Genomic DNA, 21,160 nt, shown 5'->3' with positions numbered 1-21,160 from the left:
ATCATCATTTTTCCAGTCTATAACTGCTTCATTTTATTATCTTGGGTTTAGGCATAAACAAAAAAAAGAGGTCCTGATGGCACAGCTGGAAACGCTGCTGTTACAACATTCCGACTTTCTGAAATGAAACCACGTGAGCAAACTGAAGTCTGAAGAATGACTTTCCGACTCAGAAACTCTGACCACCCTTGCAGTACATGAATGCAGCCAAACTTTCTCTCAAAACCATTGATGGGTGGGGAGGTGTTTCAGTTTTTCAAGGGACCCAGTAAAGTGGATTTGCCGCTGATTGTTTCAACAAACGGAAATCTTTCCTTGTGCATGCCTCTTCACTGTTTAGTTTTGCCCCCCATAAAAGATATATAATGAATATACTGTATATTGACACTGAAATGAAAAAATACTTGTCCTCTTTTAATGTCAATATATTTTTTTACTGGAGGCTGTCAGCAGGAACATAAATAAAATGAAATTGGTCTGATTATTTTCATCACTGGCACACACACACACACACATATGGAGGATCCATATATATATATATATATATGTACACACGTTTTTTTTAAACTTTGCCATTTGAGGCTTTGTTTAGATTTCGGAAACAATTCATGTTATCCATATGTAACAGGGAAAATAATTAACTTAAAAGTTTATTATTAAATTCCTTTTATACTTGGAAGGTTTTTTAATTTTATTTTGAAAATTTACAGCGGATGTTTGTACTGTACTAAACGTGGTGCATTTTGGGTATCTCACAGCAGCTAACGGTCATGCTGGAGGTAAGTTGCCGCTGCGTCCGCTTGTATGTAAAGTGAGTTTAATCGTCGTCTGTGTTTCATGTTATGTGTTAAACTTTTTATCAGTTATTGTTTATATTTTATATCAAACCAAACTCCTGTAGTATTTGTTCTTTGACTACTTTGTGAGGACTCGTAAATGTAATTTCTGTCAACGAGTAGCATTTAGCTGCTAACAGACGTTTTTGAATGAACGTGACCGGAACATTTCCTTATATGGAATTATCCTTTGTCGTTAGAGCGGGAACAAGACGTTCCACTTATGGTTGTCATGGTAATGGCACTTAACTCACCCCAGGCAGCTGTACTGCTATGTAAACGAAATGTAACTTTGCCCCTTTGAAAATATTTAAACTTTCAATAAAATTTCAAATGAAAAAGGAGAACCAGCTGATTTAGATAATACCAAAAAATATATATTGTGATTTTTACTAATTTTATTATTTACTTAGTAAAAAAGCAGTAACAATCAAAGACAGAGTCAAACATTAAAACATTACATAAAAGAGAAAACGTGCTCAACAAGCCCAGAACTCACTAACGGATTGTTCAGCATATCAGCACTAATTTTGTCTCTCTGTCGTTTATATTCTGTGCAGATTTTTAAAGCATGAACTGTCTTGTTGTTGTCTAAACACTTGAGAGGAGGTGATTCTGTTTAAACCTGTTGAGCTGCTTTGACAGTGCTTCACTTCAGCACTAGGTGCTGTCTGCAGGCAAGGAAAGGCAAGTTTATTTACTGTATATAGCACTGTTCAGACAACATTAAAGCAGAGCTTAAGGAAAGAATGCAAAATACATCTTTAAAAGACGGGGATGAAAGTGAAAATACTCGATAAAGGAACAACTGTTAAAACTATTTAAAAAAGGAAGAATGTGTTGCAGTAAGGCAGACAGTATATTTCTAATTGAAAGCCTGAGCGAATGACAAAGTTTTAAGGCCTGATTTAAAGGAGTTGAGTGTGCCGGCAGTCCTCAGTTGTTCAGGGAGTTTGTTCCACAGTTGAGGAGCGTAGTGACTAAACGCAAGGCAAGGGTGTTTGTCAATTATTATCTCTGCGTTATTGTTAAGAAAATGAACAAATAAATAAAAGTCACAATCTAAATAACTTTGTTGTGTTATCTTATGTTGTTTGTGGCAGGCTTGTTTCTGACGACTGATTCACAATTAAATAAAAAAATAATCTAAAAGAGGTGGGGGGTGGACGTATAGTAATACTTATACTCTATTGAGCCACTTTGGTTCACCGCAGTGACAATTCCTTCACTGCGAGAGCCCTAGTTCCACTGTTGAATGTTTTATCAAACTGGCAAAAGTTTGTCTCAGATGTAGCTGTATCTTGTGTATCCTGTAGTGGGCTGTAACTTTACCTTAATGGAGGTTCTGCCTGTCAATTTTTGCTTACATGCTTCATTTTAAGTGTAATTTTATGCCCTTTTTTTTACGATTTCCCTTCAGGAGAGGAGTTTGAGTCGGCGATGTATGGGGCTTTTTCCAATTTTTTCAACCCAAGAAATAGGAAACAAAAGATCATTCTGGCTCCACGATGTTGCTCATCCACTAAAGTACGGTAAGGTTTATTTTTCTATTAACTTACAAAGCTGCTTTCAGATTGCAATTCCACCTTAGCGCTATAACACAGATCTGCCGTCATCATACTTTTGTATTTACACATTGCATCTGGCATAATATTGGTATTGCGGTGTGTGGTTTCACATTGTCATGTGTGTCAAAGCACAAGAAGGCTGTTCCAGATTGCTGGCTCCAACATTACACGTCGTAACCATCTTCCCCCCTTAAGCTTGGTTTGTACTTCCGCGCCAAATGTACAGTGTAGCTACGGCGCATTGAGCTACACCGCTATGAGCGCTGCATACTTGAACGTTAGTGTGTCTGCTCATCAGTATACTCCACCTACAAATGCAGTCGAATTTGAACACTGGTTAGATGGATAGATAGATAGATAGATAGATAGATAGATAGATAGATAGATAGATAGATGATAGATAGATAGATAGATAGATAGATAGATAGATAGATGATAGATAGATAGTTTTTTATTATTTGTTTTTTAGATAGATAGTTATGTCATCTACAGGAAACCGTGGTGATTTTAACAGTATTATGTCGGAGTTGGAGCTGAACCATTTTTTAGCAGCAATGTATTATACTGGCTAATGCGGTAAATGTTGTAAATGCAGGAAATACAATGCTCTATCCAGCAGTCCATTGATCCATGTCATTGAGTCATTCCCATGCTTATATACTCTTTTTAGGAGGTTCATGTAGAGCAGGGCAATTAGTCGAAAATTAATCGAAACCGTCATTCAGAACCTCTAACAAACGATGATGCAGATTTAAAAGATGTTTTATTATGTTAATGCTTTCTCCACTTTGTGCTTGAGCTGCTCATTCATTTACCGTCCCCTTAAAAACATGCTACCACGTGTGTAGTCATGCAACTCTGGCCCGTGTAATTTGCGACATGGAAGCAACATCGGCAGCAAAGTTCTGGAAACGGGCAGCACCTGGCGTCAGTGGTAAGTGCACATCATCTTAACAGCCTCAATGCTACAATATATGATCATCAGCTAAATCTCAGCTATGTAGACTCGCTGTTGAAAGAGGAAGACATTATAGCCATTTGAAATATATTTTAATACAATTCTCGAGTTTCGATGTCACACAGGAAGATGTGGTTATTAAGTAATGAAACCTTCTTAGAGATTGAAGATCAGAACTTTACCATTAATTAACAATTAGTGATGTGAGTATATCATTAACTTTTATAATCAACCACCCCATTCATGTAGTTATCTTAGCCGTTTATATTTTAATAAATAATCAAATTTTAACAGGAAAAGTCGGTTTGGTTTGTATAACTAAATCTTATGAAACCGAGGAACACTCGTTTAGTTTCAGGCTCCGAGTTCATGCATTTTTCTAACATTACTTAAATGGTTTTCAGAGAGAAAATCAGAAGAAAAGAGTTTACTCAACAGCAGAACCTTCGGATCCAAAGGTTTTCAGCTCTGGATTCACAGTCTGCCATAAAAGGACTCTCATCTGTTGAAGCAAAGGGCATCAAAGTAAAGCAGGTAACGCTGACGTTCCAGTATTGGCATTTAATGATTGAAAACACATGGCCTTTCACAAAATCAATGCTTTTTAGCCCCTGTTTCTCTTTATTCACGTCCTTTTCAATTCTTAATGCTTGACTTTAAGTAAGAATTATCTGCCATTTGGAGGATCCATAATTAAATCCGCTTTGAGATAAAGTAGGTCAGCTGCAAGACCGGTGCATGGATGGATGGGGCGGGGTGGAGAATCTGCCCTACTTCAATGTAATAGTTCTGATTTAGAGCATTTTTCTACAGGAAACAGCTGCCTTAAAATACTCATTTATTTTAAAAGGAAATGCCTATAAAGGAAGAATGTCAAAAGCATGTTGCAATAAAAACGTATAGAGATAAAAGCAGGCGATGCAGAAGAAGAAGAAAACAGTTTTATTTGAAAATCTAAATTCACTTGATCTCCTTCAATGCCACTGTTAACCCCACTGAGGCTCTGAGGCAGCACAGATCCAATGTTAAAGGAGGCTAATTACTCCCAGTATCTCCCACACTCCAGGGAGGCGAGTTCATCCAGAGGACAGGCATGTGAAACATTCCTGCAGCCTGCTGCTTCTGCCGGACCTCCCTCTCCACTCAGTCTCCCCCCTCTGTCCTCCTTTTTCCTCATTTATCGGTCCTCCCACGACTTCTCGTCTTCCTCTGTCCCGTTAGACATCACTTGAATCTCTTGCTTTGGACTATATATTCAATCGTTTGTTTTCATTCTTGATCGGAGACTAATGGTTTTATCGGTAATATTCGACAGCAGGGCTGTTCTCACAAAACAAGGCGTAGTATCTGTTGTCAAATCTGTTCTATAAGGCTGTTCTTACCTGACCTGTGTGTTTATCTCTGCTATGTAGTAATACAGTCACACCCCTAATTATAATACTAACATGCAAAATAGTCAGAGGTTATTCTTACCATCTTTGTTTTAGATTGTGTGTATGCTAACATTTATCTCGATCAGCTAAGGCTCATGGGAATTGTACAATTCACTCAGCAGAAGCTTTTGTCCAAAGCGATGTACATCTGAGAGTAAATGCAACACAAGCGATGATCTAGAAAAGAGGAAACATGAACAGCCTTAAATCTGATAGGACACACAGGTGCTGACAGGCAGTGCACATTGGTAAAGCACAACAGTGACGGCTGTTCTTCAGACATCATCAAAAATGTGAGGAGTTGAGAAATAAGGCCTTTGCACACTGACACTGACTGTTTGCTGCTGGGCAGTACCACTCACCTGTCGATACAGAACCTAGTTCATGCTCAGTGGTCCAGATTTATTCGCCGCTCTATACTGGAGCCACATTAAAAAGAAGAATACAACAGCTGATGGGAAGGATCCAAATGAACGACTACCTTTTGGATCCTCAGCCTCCCTTTCGAGTTTTTACAGCAGGCTGTAAAACCTAACTGTGAGCCTGGCACCATCAAGGGCTTGTTTATTAGTGTAATATATCTCTTTATTTTTACTGTCACACAAGCAGCCTAGGCATGACAGAAACTGTGACGGGTTTAAAAGTCTCTCTGTGAGTCAAACTCCTCTTTTGAAGTCTTTTTTTAAGGTTCAAAGGACCAGCACATCGAGTAGCGAACATCTAGAAACAATAGGATTTTTATTTTATTTTTCAGGGACAATGTATATAAAAAACCCCATTTCAGTCAATATGCCAGAGTGAGCCAAAAGGCTGCTGTCCCTGGAAAAGATCTTACAAAAGGCTCCCTGGAAAATCAATGAAGTCTGATAAAGTCCATTACAGCTGTATTATCCGGCATGCATCAAACTTTAGCCCTGGCTTTTGGGATAAAGTGGAGATTAACATTCCTGATTGTACTGTTTTTAAAACACTGATACACTGCATAGACATGATTTTAAACACAATTTTATTAGTACTTATTTCAAACATGTATAAAGATTACACCAAACGAACAGATTAGGCAGTATTTATACAACTCATTAATTTAATTATTAGTTAATTTCCGCTTGTAAATGGCTTATTATTCCAGTCCTACCTGGCACTCGTTGCTTATTTTAGTTTCTCTATTCTATTTTACTTTACAGTCTAAATTATTTATTTAGCCACGGCCATCTCTACCGTGCTCCAGCACAATTCCCCCCCGCCTCACCCCCTTTTGTTGCACCATTCCCACACTGGCCAGCACAACCCTAGTCACACTGCATCAGGACTAACCATGCCTGAGCACGATTACCTCTTCAACATAATGTTGTCATACAGCACATGCATGCTTTATGTTATCATTAAGTGTGCTCAATTTACAAACAGGAAGACTCGAAGTGCACGAAGTGTACCGTGCCCAAGCACACCTCTTTGAGAAGTACAGCGCTTGAGCACTCATTCGTTTCAACATCTCCTGCATCTTGTTAGGTGTCCTATTCAATAAAGACCCAAAAAACCTTAAATGCAAATAAATGCATTTAAAAACATTATAAAAAATATTAAAAGTCACAAATACCCAGTAGTAACCATTTTAAAAATATTCGGTGTCTGTTACATATTGCTCCTTTAAAACAGACCAAACAAATTCATTTATGTATTTTTATTTGTATAGAGCAGATCTAGACCATACTTTATTTCATATTATACATCATAAAATTATTATCTACTAAGAAACAACGTTAATCCATCATGAGCACTAAGATACCTTTAGCAAAGTTACAGTGGCAAGAAAAAAAAGTCCTTTAAGAGGCAACAATGGCCTGAGCTTCTCTCGCACTGTAGACAGTCACAAGTCAGAGATACATTCACAGAAGATATATATGATTTATATTTAATGTGTAAAATGTCACATGTTCCTTCTTTAAAACATAATCACACCCAGGCTAGGCTTGGTTCTTCAGACTTCAGACTAAACACATATCAAGCAATCATGAAAGGTGGATTCTTCATGATCCCTGAACATCACCCAACAAACTATTCATCATGAATGTCGTGGTTATCTTCCTGTCTGTTGCTCTCATCAGGTGGACAAGTCTCTGCATGAAAAGATGAAAGAATTTAAATTTTGTGGGCGTTTGTACATGTGCAGTAGTCTTGTTGTGATTACCTTCTACTTGTTGCTTCTCTTGTGTTTTCACCGGATGCTTCCTCCAGGTCAGCTTCGCTTCCAGTCCCTCTGCAAATGCTTTACGCAGCTACAAAAGGGAAGAATTATATTCCAGTTTATCATGAAATGATTACATATTATAGTGTCACATAAACTGGATATTTGCTCGCTGATAGTTTTCTTAAAGATTATTTTGGGAGTGTATGTGTGTTAGTTCTGACACTTTTTAACTCACACGTGTAATCGTGTAATTATAATCTGCCGTTGATGGCAAAATATGCATCACCAGGTACGACTTTCACAGTTGTTTTGGTGGAAAAGGTCAGACCTTCCTCACCATTGTAAGAATAATTTACTTAACTACTTATTTAGTTTGTTTTTGGAAAGGATGATGGTTTGGTTCAAATTATTCAATTAATTGAACGCCAGCATGAAACAAAAAAAATCAACTGCTGTTTGGTGACACCTCCGCCATACTGAAGCCTCCGCTCTCGAGATACACCCTTTCATCCTTTGCTCAAGATGCAAATACCTGTGGCCTGCATTGTTGTGTTAGCAGGCAATGGTTAGCACTCTTTGGTTAGCTCTAGCTTCAGATTGCACGTACATGTTGACAGAATAACTGGGATCTTAAAACACGTATGTGATATTGCAATGTGTGTGTTTTGAGATTCGAGCTGCCAGCATGCAGGACAAAGAGACTAAGGGAGTCATTTGTCCCTGCTGCCATCGTTATTTTAAACGGCAATCTGTGTTGCTTTTCCACCTGTTTCTCTCTCTTGTATTTATTGTCCATTGGACTCTTACTTCCTTTATCCTTCTCATGTTGGATGTTGATTATTGGCTGGTTGGATGTGTGTGTTTTGCTGGCTGTCAAAGAAATGGCGGCCTCACAGGCACAATAAAGACCACCTCAAACATTAGACCGCAGCAACTTGATTTTTACTAATATTTCCAATCAAACTTTACCTGTTCCAGTTGCTCTGCACTGACAGCTGGATCTTCCAGGTCTGCGCTGGACTTGATCGTCATCTTCACCATAGTTTTCAAAGTCTTGATAGCTGCATCTGATCACCATCAACACACAGACATAGATATTGATTTGTGTTAATTGGTTCCAAAAGTTCCTTCTTTCTGTGGATTTGCTGCTTCGTTTTGGACTGTTGGTTTAATAAGACACACGCAGTCATTGTGCTCTAGGGAATGAACATTTCCAAGACGAATGTTTAATCAGTTTATTTACAGGATGATCAGGAATCTATTTAATAACAGATGAATCCTTAGTTGCAGCTCTACTTAATGCCAGAGGCAGCATTGGTTGATTTAGTAGTTTTGGACATGGAGCTTGAAAATGGGAAGGTCCTGGTCAAATTGGGACATAAGGTCACTCGAGCTAATTCCTGGTTTTAATAAACCAAAACTATGATTTCAACATTGATTTTCTGTATACAGGTCAATTAATGTCGTTGCCAAGACTGTTGATGTTTTAACCAAAAGAAAAGCATCACTAATGCAAGACAATCCAAAGTTCAAATCTGATTTGTCTGTACATTTGTCAATTTATCTCAATTAATTCAATCAATCAAGTGTAACTATGACAATGCTGCTAATGTTCAGAAAGCTGCATCTGTACAACTGTTGTGTGATGTCTCAATACCTGGAGACTGGGTGGTTGAGGACCCTGTGTCTGATGATGTTGCTTTTATTTCATCTTCTTCGTCTTCTTCCTTGTTTGAAGTTTCTTGACTTGAAACTGAGTCTGTATGTATGTTTGATGTTAAACGTCACAAAGAAAATAAAATACTAGCTTAAAAAAGATTACAGTGCATTTAATGCTAACACTATTACTACTTAAACATCCATCCATCCATCCATTTTCTGCCGCTTATCCGGGGCCGGGTCGCGGGGGCAGCAGTCTAAGCAGAGACACCCAGACTTCCCTCACCCCAGACACCTCCTCCAGCTCTTCCGGTGGGACCCCAAGGCGTTCCCAAGCCAGCCGAGAGACATAGTCTCTCCAGCGTGTCCTCGGTCTGCCCAGAGGCCTCTTCCTGGAGGGACATGCCCAGAACACCTCCCCAGGGAGGCCTCCAGGGGGCATCCGGACCAGATGCCCGAACCACCTCAACTGACTCCTCTCAATGTGAAGGAGTAACGGCTCTACTCCGAGCTCCTCCCTGGTGACCAAGCTCCTCACCCTATCTCTAAGGGTGCGCCCAGCCACCCTACGGAGGAAGCCCATTTCGGCCGCTTGTATCCGAGATCTCGTTCTTTCGGTCATGACCCAAAGCTTATGACCATAGGTGAGGGGAGGAACGAAGATCGACCGGTAAATCGAGAGCTTCGCCTTTCGGCTTAGCTCCTTTTTCACCACGACGGACCGATACAGCGACCGCATGACTGCAGACGCCGCACCGACCCGTCTGTCAATCTCACGCTCCATCTTCCCCCCACTCGTGAACAAGACCCCGAGATACTTAAACTCCTCCACCTGGGGCAAGGACTCCCCACCGACCCGAAGAGGGCAAACCACCTTTTTCCGGTCGAGAACCATGGCCTCAGATTTAGAGGTGCTGATCCTCATCCCAGCCGCCTCACACTCGGTAGCGAACCGCCCCAGTGCGCGCTGGAGGTCCGGATTCGATGGAGCCAACAAGACCACATCATCTGCAAAAAGCAGAGACGAGATCCTGTGGTCCCCAAACCGGACCCCCTCCGGCCCCTGGCTGCGTCTAGAAATTCTGTCCATAAAAGTAATGAACAGAACCGTTTTCAAAGGGCAGCCCTGCCGGAGGCGAACGCGCACCGGGAACAGGTCCGACTTACTGCCGGCAATGCGAACCATACTCCGGTCGTACAAGGACCGGACCGCCCTTAGCAAAGGGCCCCGAACCCCATACTCCCGGAGCACCCCCCACTATGTGCTGCGAGGGACACGGTCGAATGCCTTCTCCAGATCCACAAAGCACATGTGGAGAATAGACTTTCCCAGGGAGGCTGAGGAGTGTGATTCCCCGGTAGTTGGAACACACCCTCCGGTCCCCCTTCTTGAAAAGAGGGACCACCACCCCGGTCTGCCAGTCCAGAGGCACTGTACCCGACCTCCACGCGATGTTACAGAGACGTGTCAACCATGACAGCCCCTGCACATCCAGAGACTTAAGATACTCAGGGCGAATCTCATCCACCCCCGGAGCCTTGCATCCAAGGAGCTTGCCAACTACCTCGGTGACTTCGGCTTGGGTGATGGACGAGTCTACCTCTGAGAAATCAGCCTCTGCTTCCTCGGTGGAAGACGTGACGGTGGGATTGAGGGGAAAAGTCACAAAGAAAATAAAATACTAGCTTAAAAAAGATTACATTGCATTTAATGCTAACAGTATTACTACTTAAACAATGTAGCAATAATAATAACTGTTTATATTAATACTGTAACTTCAACGTTTACTACTCTGGTCTTAATTATACACTGAACTGAACATAATCATAAAACCTCAAAACAGATGAAAAATCTACGACAAAATATTAATTATAATATATCTTTAGTTTGTCTGCATATAATTATATTCACAAACCATAGAAAACATGCTAAAAAAAATTAAGTCTACATTTCTCTACAAAATAACCATGAGCTGTGAAGGTTATGTACTAAACATAGTAGATGGCAAAAATATAGCTCCCTGAAACAGCAAAAAATAAATAAATGAATGTAGGCTTTCAAACTTTTGTCAGCATAAAGACTAGACAGACAGCGTTTTTCTTCCTTTGCAGATGACCTTAGACCTTACAGTCAATGCTTTCGACTCGAAATGTGTTTTACTTGCCATCTCTTTACTTCGTACTCTCAATCAATCAATCAATCTAGTGTAATTATGACGATGCTGCTAATGTTCAGAAAGCTGCATCTGTTCAACTGTTGTGTGAGGTCTCAATACCTGGAGACTGGGTGGTTGAGGACCCTGTGTCTGATGATGTTGCTTTTTTTTCGTCTTCTTCGTCTTCTTCCTCGCTTGAAGACTCTTGACTTGAGCATAATGAAGTGCATACTAAGATACAAAAATAATGTCTGTGCCTGCTAGATTTTTCCATATGTTTTCGTTTAGCAACATGATGTGAAAATATTGTTTATTTGAGGTAGAGAAATATCAAAAATAACCAAATACTTTAAAATTACCTGCGCCATGTCCAAATGTAAACACATTTACTAAGAAAGCCATTAAAATGCTGTGACTTTTTAGTATTATTTACATTTCTTCAATTATCAGCGTAAAATAAACAAACAGCTGAGTAATTCATTTGTCTTATTTTATCACAGCTAAAGGAGATCTATTTTATTCACTTTCACCATTCATTGCCATTCAGGAACACATATTGAGTATGTATGTTTGCGTACTGTAAATAGAGGTTGAATGAATAAAGTTTATCGACAGTTTTGTGCCTTCAAACGAGGAAACTAAATTTAAAAAATCAACAAACAATGATGGAAAAGATTGTATCTCTTACCAAAGACGGATAAAAGCAAAGCCAATCTATAATCCATCTTTCACTTCACTGAAAAGTAGATGAAAAAAATAAATTAAAATAAGAAAACGCCAAAAAAAGACTATCAACATTACATCCATTAAAAAAAAGAAAAAGAAAACACAAACCAATAACATGACTAAAAAATACATTTGATTTGAAGACATAATCGTTATCTTTATGCTTGTTGTTTTGAGGTTGGTATACATATTACAGCGTACAGCTCAATTCATTTCTTAAAAGATTTACGTGTAGATGTCTGGAAACTATTGGGTTTTTTTTGTGGGTTTTTTTTTCAAAATAAATGGTTTATAATCCCACGGCTCAAAACTAATATAGATATTAAAAAACGGAATGGACCGTATTCTTACAGTCGGCAGGGCAAGGAAAGGTCTTTTTGCCCGTTCCTTCATTAATAGGCCTATTCATGTTTTTAAAACCATAACGATTTCATAAAATAATTAGAATAAGATGTACTCACTCGTATTCCCAGCTGTCGAATCAAGGGTTCGCATTCAGAGAATCCAGCAAGCTTTGACTGGCTTGTTTCTCCAAGGAAAGACCCAGCACTACTTTGAGTATTCCTTGCTGTGCACAAATATGGTCTTCACATATTTTAATATCCAAATGAGGACTAAGACCAAGGTCACCTTGGCTTTGACGAAGGCTTAGTCTGCACTGAGGTGTTTGTAAATCACATGATGAAGTCTTAGAACGCTGTCACAGTTGTTTTGGAAGAAAAGGTCAGTCCTTCCTCACCATTGTAAGAATAATTCTTGAGGACTTAACTACTATGAAACATTTGCGGTTTGATCAGTGATGTGGCACAAAAACTTCTTGATAACTTGTTTTTGAAAAGGATGATGGGTTTGGTTTAAGTTATTCAAAATAATAAAATCCTTTGCTCAAGATGCAAATACCTGTGGCCTGCATTGTTGTGTTAGCAGGTAATTGTTAGCACTCTTTGGTGAGCTCTAGCTTCAGATTGCATGTACATTTCGACAGAATAACTGGGATCTTAAAACATGTATGTGATATTGCAAAGTGTGTGTTTTTAGATTTGACCTGCCAGCATGCAGGACAAAGAGACTAAGGGAGTCATTTGTTCCTGCTGCCATCGTTATTTTAAACGGCTATCTGTGTTGCTTTTCCACCTGTTTCTCTCTCTTGTATTTATTGTTCATTGGACTCTTACTCAAACTTTACCTGTTTCAGTAGCTCTGCACTGACAGCTAGATCTTCCAGGTCTGCGCTGGACTTGATCGTCATCTTCACCATAGTTTTCTCAATAGCTGCATCTGATCATCATTAACACACAGACATAGATATTGAATTGTCTTAATTGATTCTAAAAGTTCCTTCTTTGTGTGGATTTGCTGCTTCGTTTTTTTTTTTGGACTGTTGGTTTAATAAGACACATGCAGTCATTGTGTTCTAGGGAATGAACATTTCCAAGACGAATGTTTAATCAGTTTATTTAGAGAATGATCAGGAATCTATTTAATAACAGATGAATCCTTAATTGCAGCTCTACTTAATGCCAGAGGCAGCATTGGTTGATTTAGTAGTTTTGGACATGGAGCTTTAAAATGGGAAGGTCTTGGTCAAATTGGGACATAAGGTCACTCGAGCTAACTCCTGGTTTTAATAAACCAAAACTATGATTTCAACACTGATTTTCTGTATACAGGTCAATTAATGTCGTTGCCAAGACTGTTGATGTTTTAACCAAAAGAAAAGCATCACTAATGCAAGACAATTCAAAGTTCAAATCTGATTTGTCTGTACATTTGTCAATTAATCTCAATTAAGTAAATCAATCAAGTGTAACTATGATGATGCTGCAAATGTTCAGAAAGCTGCAACTGTACAACTGCTGTGTGATGTCTCATCAGACATGATTTTAAACATAATTTTATTTGTACTTATATCAAACATGCAAAAAGATTACGCCAAAAGAACAGGTTAGGCAGTATTTATGCAACTCATTGTATATACTAGTAACTGTAATATTGTTTTATGTTCCAGTTTCAATTCATTTCCGCTTGTACATGGCTTTTTATTCCAGTCTTACCTGGTACTCGTTGCTTATTTTAGTTTCTCTATTCTATTTTATTTTACAGTCTAAATTATTTATTTACTTATGTACTACGTTTTAGAGCAACAATAACAACTGAATTGCCCCGTGGGACTCAGAGGGCAGAACAAACACCTAGCTGTGGGAGTGTCACCCACCTGGGGGAGGGGCTACTGACCTTTGTGATGTCATGAAGGGAAAATCTCCAAACGGCCTGTTTAAGCACACATTTTCTGAAACGTCTGGAGCAGGCAGAAGACGGAGATGATGGACTTTTCTCATCATTAAGGATTCATAGACAGACTAGATAGATGATACTTTATTGATCCCCAGGGAAATTCCAGAAAGACTAGGGACACATTAGTGTTTGAAAACGGGGTAAAGAGCATTTTGAATATCATGTGACCTTTAGATTCAAGTAACCACCAACATTAAAGAGGATACATCGTCAATGGTTAGCTGTGGCTTGCAGTGTTGGTACAATAACTAAACCTAAACACTACATTATGCAGTGACTGTGGTCATGAGCATAAGAGGAGGGGCCCAGATTTTCTTTACAAGTTTCAACAAATGAACCCAAAGAGGCTTGAAACCTGCAAACAGTAAACTTAGCCTAGCCTGCCTTCACTCCAGTGGGCACTGAACCTCGACTCTCTCCTTCTCTTGCTGTTGTTTTCTGGGTTGAATCTTCCACTTCAGCTTTAGGTGAGCCTGTCCCGTCGCTTCACGAAGCAAATCATCTAGCTGAGAGATTATAGACATTTGAATAGAAAGCCATTGTTAAATACAGGGTAGTGTTTTACATCTACTGTCATAAAACAGGAAGTAATTGTAGTATTAGGGGAATTCAGCATTTATGCCACTGGTATCATTCTTTGTCTGGCATTAGAAAGTCAAAGTTCAATACACAGACTTTGATTGGAAAACAAATGGATGGAGTTTTACCTGTTTCAGGAGCTTGGCGTTTATAGCTGGATCTGAAAGGTCTGCATCAGTCTGAATCTTCAAGTTCATCAAGATGTTCTGTTTGGGGACTGCACAGAAACGCGACAACCGAGGGATGAGATAATTGTTTTTGACTTGTAAGAAAATGCAGAAACGGAAAAGTATTGATATGAAGTTGAAATGTTTTCACCTTCCTGGCACCAGAAGGGAAGCTCTTCTTTACAATCCATGTTCTCCCATTGGTATTGCTCATTACTCATCACACATTACTGATTATTATAGTTATCTGGCTGTTTCTCTTTCCAGTTTCTGAAGGAGTTGTCCTTGTTGTCGGACCACCTCCATGCTTCTCGATACAAGCCGATCCACACTGTATACCAACCCTTCACTGACATCACCTCTGAATTTTCCTCAGCAGTCTCGATCATAGCCAGGTCTGTGTAGTGTGTTCTGCAGTAAGTCTGGGCATTCTTCCAATTCATTGCTTTTTCGATGACAACATATGTTTTCTGGTTTGCAGGATGTGTAGCTAGAATACAAAACAATCAAGAGAAGATGGTCAAATCTAGTTACAAATAAAGTAAACTGAAGCTGGAGGTGTTAACAAGAATTCAATACAGTTATAAAGATAAACCACCAAGGCCACTGCCTTCGAGATGATCTATACGTAGACAAACATTGCTATATTATATTACTGTGTAAGGCTTTTTTAGAGTAAATTTTAATCATGTTCTATCGATCTTACCTGTGTAACAAATAAAAAACCATTCTTTGTTACAGTTCACATCATTCCATGTACCATCATGGTTTTCTTGCACACAAGACTGTACTCCATTGGCTTTATTTGGTTGATTTATTTTCCAGTTGTGATAACCAGTTTTGCTGGTGACACCAGTACTTGACCATTTCCAGGAGTTTGTTTCGTTGCCCATCGTTGTCTTCCAGGCCTCGGGATCGTCATGTAGTCCAATCCATGCTTTTGAGATGTCAGGTCTGTTGAGCCTGCTAATGTCAGACATGCTTTCAATGGTAGCCAGGTCGTTGTACTTATCTCTGCAGTAATGTTGAGCGTCGTACCAGGTCATGTTCAAGTCAATGTAGTGAAAGCGTCGAAGCATGTAAAGGGAAGGGCTGCAAAGTCCTGTGGAGTATAATGAAGTGCATACATAAGATACAAAAATAATGTGTCTGCTAGATTTTTCAATAAGTTTTCCTTTAGAAACATGATGTGAAAATATTGTTTATTTGAGGGAGAGAAATATCCAAAATTACCAAATACTCTGAAATTACCGGCGCCATGTACAAATGTAAACACATTTTTGCCATTTACTGAGAAAGCCATTAAAATGCTGTGACTTTTTAGTATTATTTACATTTCTTCAATTATCAACGTAAAATAAACAAACGGCTGAGTAATTAATTTGTCTTATTTTATCACAGCTAAAGGAGATCTATTTTATTCACTTTCACCATTCATTGCCATTCAGGAACACATTGAGTAGCACTGCATACGTGTAGCTCAAGAAAAGTCCTCATTTATCTGATACCAGCGTTATTAAAATCCTTCATGTCAGCCTCAACTTGAGGCTCTCTTTAAGCGCCCTTCCACCATGATTTGTTTTCTATCTTTTAATTGATCCTGGAGTGAGTAAAGTTTTTAAAGTTTTGTGGCTTAAAAAGACTAAAACTAGATTAAAAAAAAATTAACAATAAAATGTTTGAAAGTATTGCAACTCTTACCAAAGACGGATAAAAGCAAAACCAATCTATAATCCATTTTTGACTTAACTGAAAAGTAGAAGAAAGAAAAACATGAAAATAAGAAACAGGCCAAAAAAAAGGACAGTCAATATTACATCCATTAAATCAAAGAACATGAAACAATAACATGACTAAAAAAATACATTTGGTTTGAGGACATAATTTGATATCTTCATGCTTGTTTTTTTTAGGCTTGTATACATATTACATCTTACAGTTCAATTCATTTGTTCAAAGATTTATGTGTAGATGTCTGAAAAATAATGGTTTTTCAAAATAAAATGCAAAAAACGGCTCAAAACTAATATAGATGTTAAAAAACAGAATGGACCATATTCTTACAGTCGGAAGGGCAAGAAAAGGCCTATTACTCCGTTCCTTCATTAAAATGCCTACTCATGTTTTTAAAACCATAATGATTTTTTAAAATAATTAAAATAAGATGCACTCACTCGTTTTTCCAACAGTCAAATCAAGGATTTACATTCAGAAAATCCACCAAGCTTCAACTGGCATGTTTCTCCAAGGAACGATCAAGCACTCCTCTGAGTATTCGTTGTGCACAAATTTGGTCTTAAAGTATTTTATTATCCAAATGAGCACCAAGACCAAGGTCCCCATTGGATGAAGGCTTGATCTCCACTGAGGTATTCTTAAATCACAGGATGAAGTCTTAGAGTGCGGTCACGCTAGCCAAACGAACTGGGCTTTAGGGTTGAAGTGTGCTTGGGCACGGTACGGATTGCCAGTGTGACCGCACCCTTAGTGGGCCTGAAGCCTCCTGAGAGCATATACAGTAATTCTGCCCGTCAGTCAGATTGCGTCATATGCAGATTAAGATCTGAACTATTCAGACCAAAATATGTTTTCTTTTAAACCAGGCTTTCTACGCGTTTGTTTTTTTATGTTTTAACATTTGGGTGTGTATGTTTTAGACCCAACCATAAGTGGATTCCTCTAACACTGCAGTCTTTTTCTCTTCTGCATAGGCTTCCTTATGTAACTGTGGAGATTGCTGCTTGCTTAAAATGCATTCATAAATGTGCACACATTCAAATTCTTTGACATACCATTGACCTTGTATGGATTAATTCCTTCTCTAAAATTTGGATCGTGTTCTTTAAACTAAAAGTCCGCATCTACAGCCCTGCGAGCAGTAAACAATAACTTGTGTCACGTTCAGGAAAAAAAATGTAGAAGACCAAAGTGAACAAAAATATTTATTCAAGCACGGCACACAAAAGGTCAAAAACACAAGGAGACAGCTAACGTTAGCTGACATCACTAGTGTCAGACATCGATCATATTTAAATGATTTTAACAAGTTTTTAGAGATCTTGAGTTATCCTCATACTCTTATTCTTTCACCGAGGACACATTTAGAAAGTAATCACATTAATTAAATACAATTAAAAGTCAGTCAAATATTGTGAAATGATCAATAGCTTCAAAAGGGAAGGAGCCCAATGACAAGATGATGGTGGGGCTTGACAAAGGGTCATTTAAATTGAACATTCAGCAATACAAATCTAATGATAAAATTAAAACATTAAATCCATTTTAATTCTATTTCTAACACAGTATCCTACACCAAAAACAATTATACATTACAACATACCCCAGATGGTGCGCTAATAGCCTAGCATTTATTATGCTGGCCCATTGTGCAGAGGCTGTAGTCCTTATTGCTGCTGCCAAGGGTTCGAATCTGGTCTCAGCCTGTTTTTTGCATATCATCCCGTTCTCTGTCTTTCCAACATGTCCTGTCTCTCTTTGGCTGTCCCATTCAATAAAAGCAAAAACGACCAAAAAACCTTACAAATAAATAAATACCCGAGCTTGCGCTGACTTTAGGCTAAAGATATCACTCTCAAAACAACTATTTATCAGTGATGGTTCATTGACATCTATATGTTGACAAGTTTAGGATGGAATTGAATAATTGATATGAATAAAAGCAATAACATCAAGGAATAGGAACTGAAAAAAAGGTGATGTATAACTCATCTTCCAAGGGAAAGCTACCTAACAGGAGAACAATAACTAGAGAATTGCATTGTTGCAACGAAGCACCTATCTGTGGGAGGGCTTACTGCCCTTTGTGATGTCATGAAGGGAAAATCTGCAAAGGGCCCTTTTGAGCACACATTTCCTGAAAAGTGGAGCAGACAGAAGACGGAGAGGATGGACTTTTCTTATTATCGGGCGTTTTAGAGAGACTAGGAAAACATTAGTCTTTGAAAATGGGGTAAAGTGTATTTTGAATATTATGTGACCTTTAAACACATGTAACCACCAACACGAAAGAGGATAAATCCTCAGTGGTTAGCTGTGGTTTGCAGTTTTTGTACAGTACTAAACCTAAACACTATGTCCTGCAGTGACTCTGGTCATGAGCGTATGAGGAGGGGCCCAATATAAATGTTTTCTTTACAAGTTTCAACAAAAGAAGCTACTGACTCTACCCTGACACTGAACCCAAAGAGGCTTGAAACCTTCAAACAGTAACCTTAGCCTAGCCTGCCTTCACTTCAGTGGGCACTGGTCCTCGACTCTCTCCTTCTCTTGCTGTTGTTTTCTGGGTTGAATCTTCCACTTCAGCTTTAGGTGAGCCTGTCCCGTCGTTTCACGAAGCAAATCATCTAGCTGAGAGATTATAGACATTTGAATAGAAAGCCATTGTTAAATACAGGGTAGTGTTTTGCATCTACTGTCATAAAACAGGAAGTAATTGTAGTATTAGGGGAATTCAGCATTTATGCCACTGGTATCATTCTTTGTCTGGCATTAGAAAGTCAAAGTTCAATACACAGACTTTGATTGGAAAACAAAACAGAGTTTTACCTGTTTCAGGAGCTTGGCGTTTATAGCTGGATCTGAAAGGTCTGCATCAGTCTGAATCTTCAAGTTCATCAAGATGTTCTGTTTGGGGACTGCACAGAAACGTGACAACCGAGAGATGAGATAATTGTTTTTGACTTGTAAGAAAATGCAAAAACGGAAAAGTATTGATATGAACTTGAAATGTTTTCACCTTCCTGGCACCAGAAGGGAAGCTCTTCTTTACAATCCATGTCCTCCCATTGGTATTGCTCATTACTCATTGCACAGTACTGATTATTATAGTTATCTGGCTGTTTCTCTTTCCAGTTTCTGAAGGAGTTGTCTTTGTTGTCGGACCACCTCCATGCTTCTCTATACAAGCCGATCCACACTGTATGCAGCCACTTCACTGTCATCACCTCTGAATTTTCCTCAGCAGTCTCGATCATAGCCAGGTCTGTGTAGTGTGTTCTGCAGTAAGTCTGGGCATTCTTCCAATTCATTGCTTTTTCGATAACAACATATGTTTTCTGGTTTGCAGGATGTGTAGCTAGAATACAAAACAATCAAGAGAAGATGGTCAAATCTAGTTACAAATAAAGTAAACTGAAGCTGGAGGTGTTTCCAAGAATTCAATACAGTTATAAAGATAAACCACCAAGGCCACTGCCTTCGAGATGATCTATACGTAGACAAACATTGCTATATTATATTACTGTGTAAGGCTTTTTTAGAGTAAATTTTAATCATGTTCTATCAATCTTACCTGTGTAACAAATAAAAAACCATTCTTTGTTACAGTTCACATCATTCCATGTACCATCAAGGTTGTCTTGCACACAAGACTCTACTCCATTGTTGTTACTTGGCTCATTTATTTTCCAGTTGTGATAACCAGTTTTGCTGGTTACACCTGTACTTGACCATTTCCAGGAGTTTGTTTCGTTGCCCATCGTTGTCTTCCAGGCCTCGGGATCGTCATGTAGTCCAATCCATGCTTTTGAGATGTCAGGTCTGTTGAGCCTGCTAATGTCAGACATGCTTTCAATGGTAGCCAGGTCGTTGTACTTATCTCTGCAGTAATGTTGAGCGTCGTACCAGGTCATGTTCAAGTCAATGTAGTGAAAGCGTCGAAGCATGTAAAGGGAAGGGCTGCAAAGTCCTGTGGAGTATAATGAAGTGCATACATAAGATACAAAAATAATGTCTGTGTCTGCTAGATCTTTCAATAAGTTTTCCTTTAGGAACATGATGTGAAAATATTGTTTATTTGAGGGAGAGAAATATCCAAAATTACCAAATGCTCTCAAATTACCTGCGCCATGTACAAATGTAAACACATTTTTGCCATTTACTAAGAAAGCCATTAAAATGCTGTGACTTTTTAGTATTATTTACATTTCTTCAATTATCAGCGTAAAATAAACAAACAGCTGAGTAATTAATTTGTCTTATTTTATCACAGCTAAAGGAGATCTATTTTATTCACTTTCACCATTCATTGTCATTCAGGAACACATTGAGTAGCACTGCATACGTGTAGCTCAAGAAAAGTCCTCATTTATCTGATACCAGCGTTATTAAAATCCTTCATGTCAGCCTCAACTTGAGGCTGTCTCTTTAAGCGCCCTTCCACCATGATTTGTTTTCTATCTTTTAATTGATCCTGGAGTGAGTAAAGTTTTTAAAGTTTTGTGGCTTAAAAAGACTAAACGAGATTAAAAAAAAATTAACAGTAAAATGTTTGAAAGTATTGCAACTCTTACCAAAGACGGATAAAAGCAAAGCCAATCTATAATCCATTTTTGACTTAACTGAAAAGTAGAAGAAACAAAAACATGAAAATAAGAAACAGACCAAAAAAAGACAGTCAATATTACATCCATTAAATCAAAGAACATGAAACAATAACATGACTAAAAAAATACATTTGGTTTGAGGACACAATTTGATATCTTCATGCTTGTTTTTTTTAGGCTTGTATACATATTACGTCTTACAGTTCAATTCATTTGTTCAAAGATTTATGTGTAGATGTCTGAAAAATAAT

General features: G+C 38.5%; 2 long non-coding RNA genes across 2 annotated transcripts; one reads left to right on the top strand and one right to left on the bottom strand.

Moving 5' to 3' along the window:
* The first annotated feature begins 2,015 nt into the window (after positions 1-2,015).
* On the top strand, positions 2,016-6,361 carry LOC306823796. Its single transcript, XR_013779055.1, has 2 exons — positions 2,016-2,368; positions 3,253-6,361. It is a non-coding gene; the product is annotated as an uncharacterized lncRNA (long non-coding RNA).
* Positions 6,362-10,298: 3,937 nt separating this feature from the next.
* On the bottom strand, positions 10,299-14,826 carry LOC306823798. Its single transcript, XR_013779057.1, has 3 exons — positions 14,717-14,826; positions 14,527-14,615; positions 10,299-14,325 (listed from the first exon to the last, which is right to left on the bottom strand). It is a non-coding gene; the product is annotated as an uncharacterized lncRNA (long non-coding RNA).
* Between the last annotated feature and the right edge of the window lie 6,334 nt (positions 14,827-21,160).

Source organism: Symphodus melops (genome assembly GCF_947650265.1).
Source record: "Symphodus melops genome assembly, chromosome: 5".
Taxonomy (NCBI): domain Eukaryota; kingdom Metazoa; phylum Chordata; class Actinopteri; order Labriformes; family Labridae; genus Symphodus; species Symphodus melops.
This window is presented reverse-complemented; position numbering and strand designations above follow the sequence as displayed.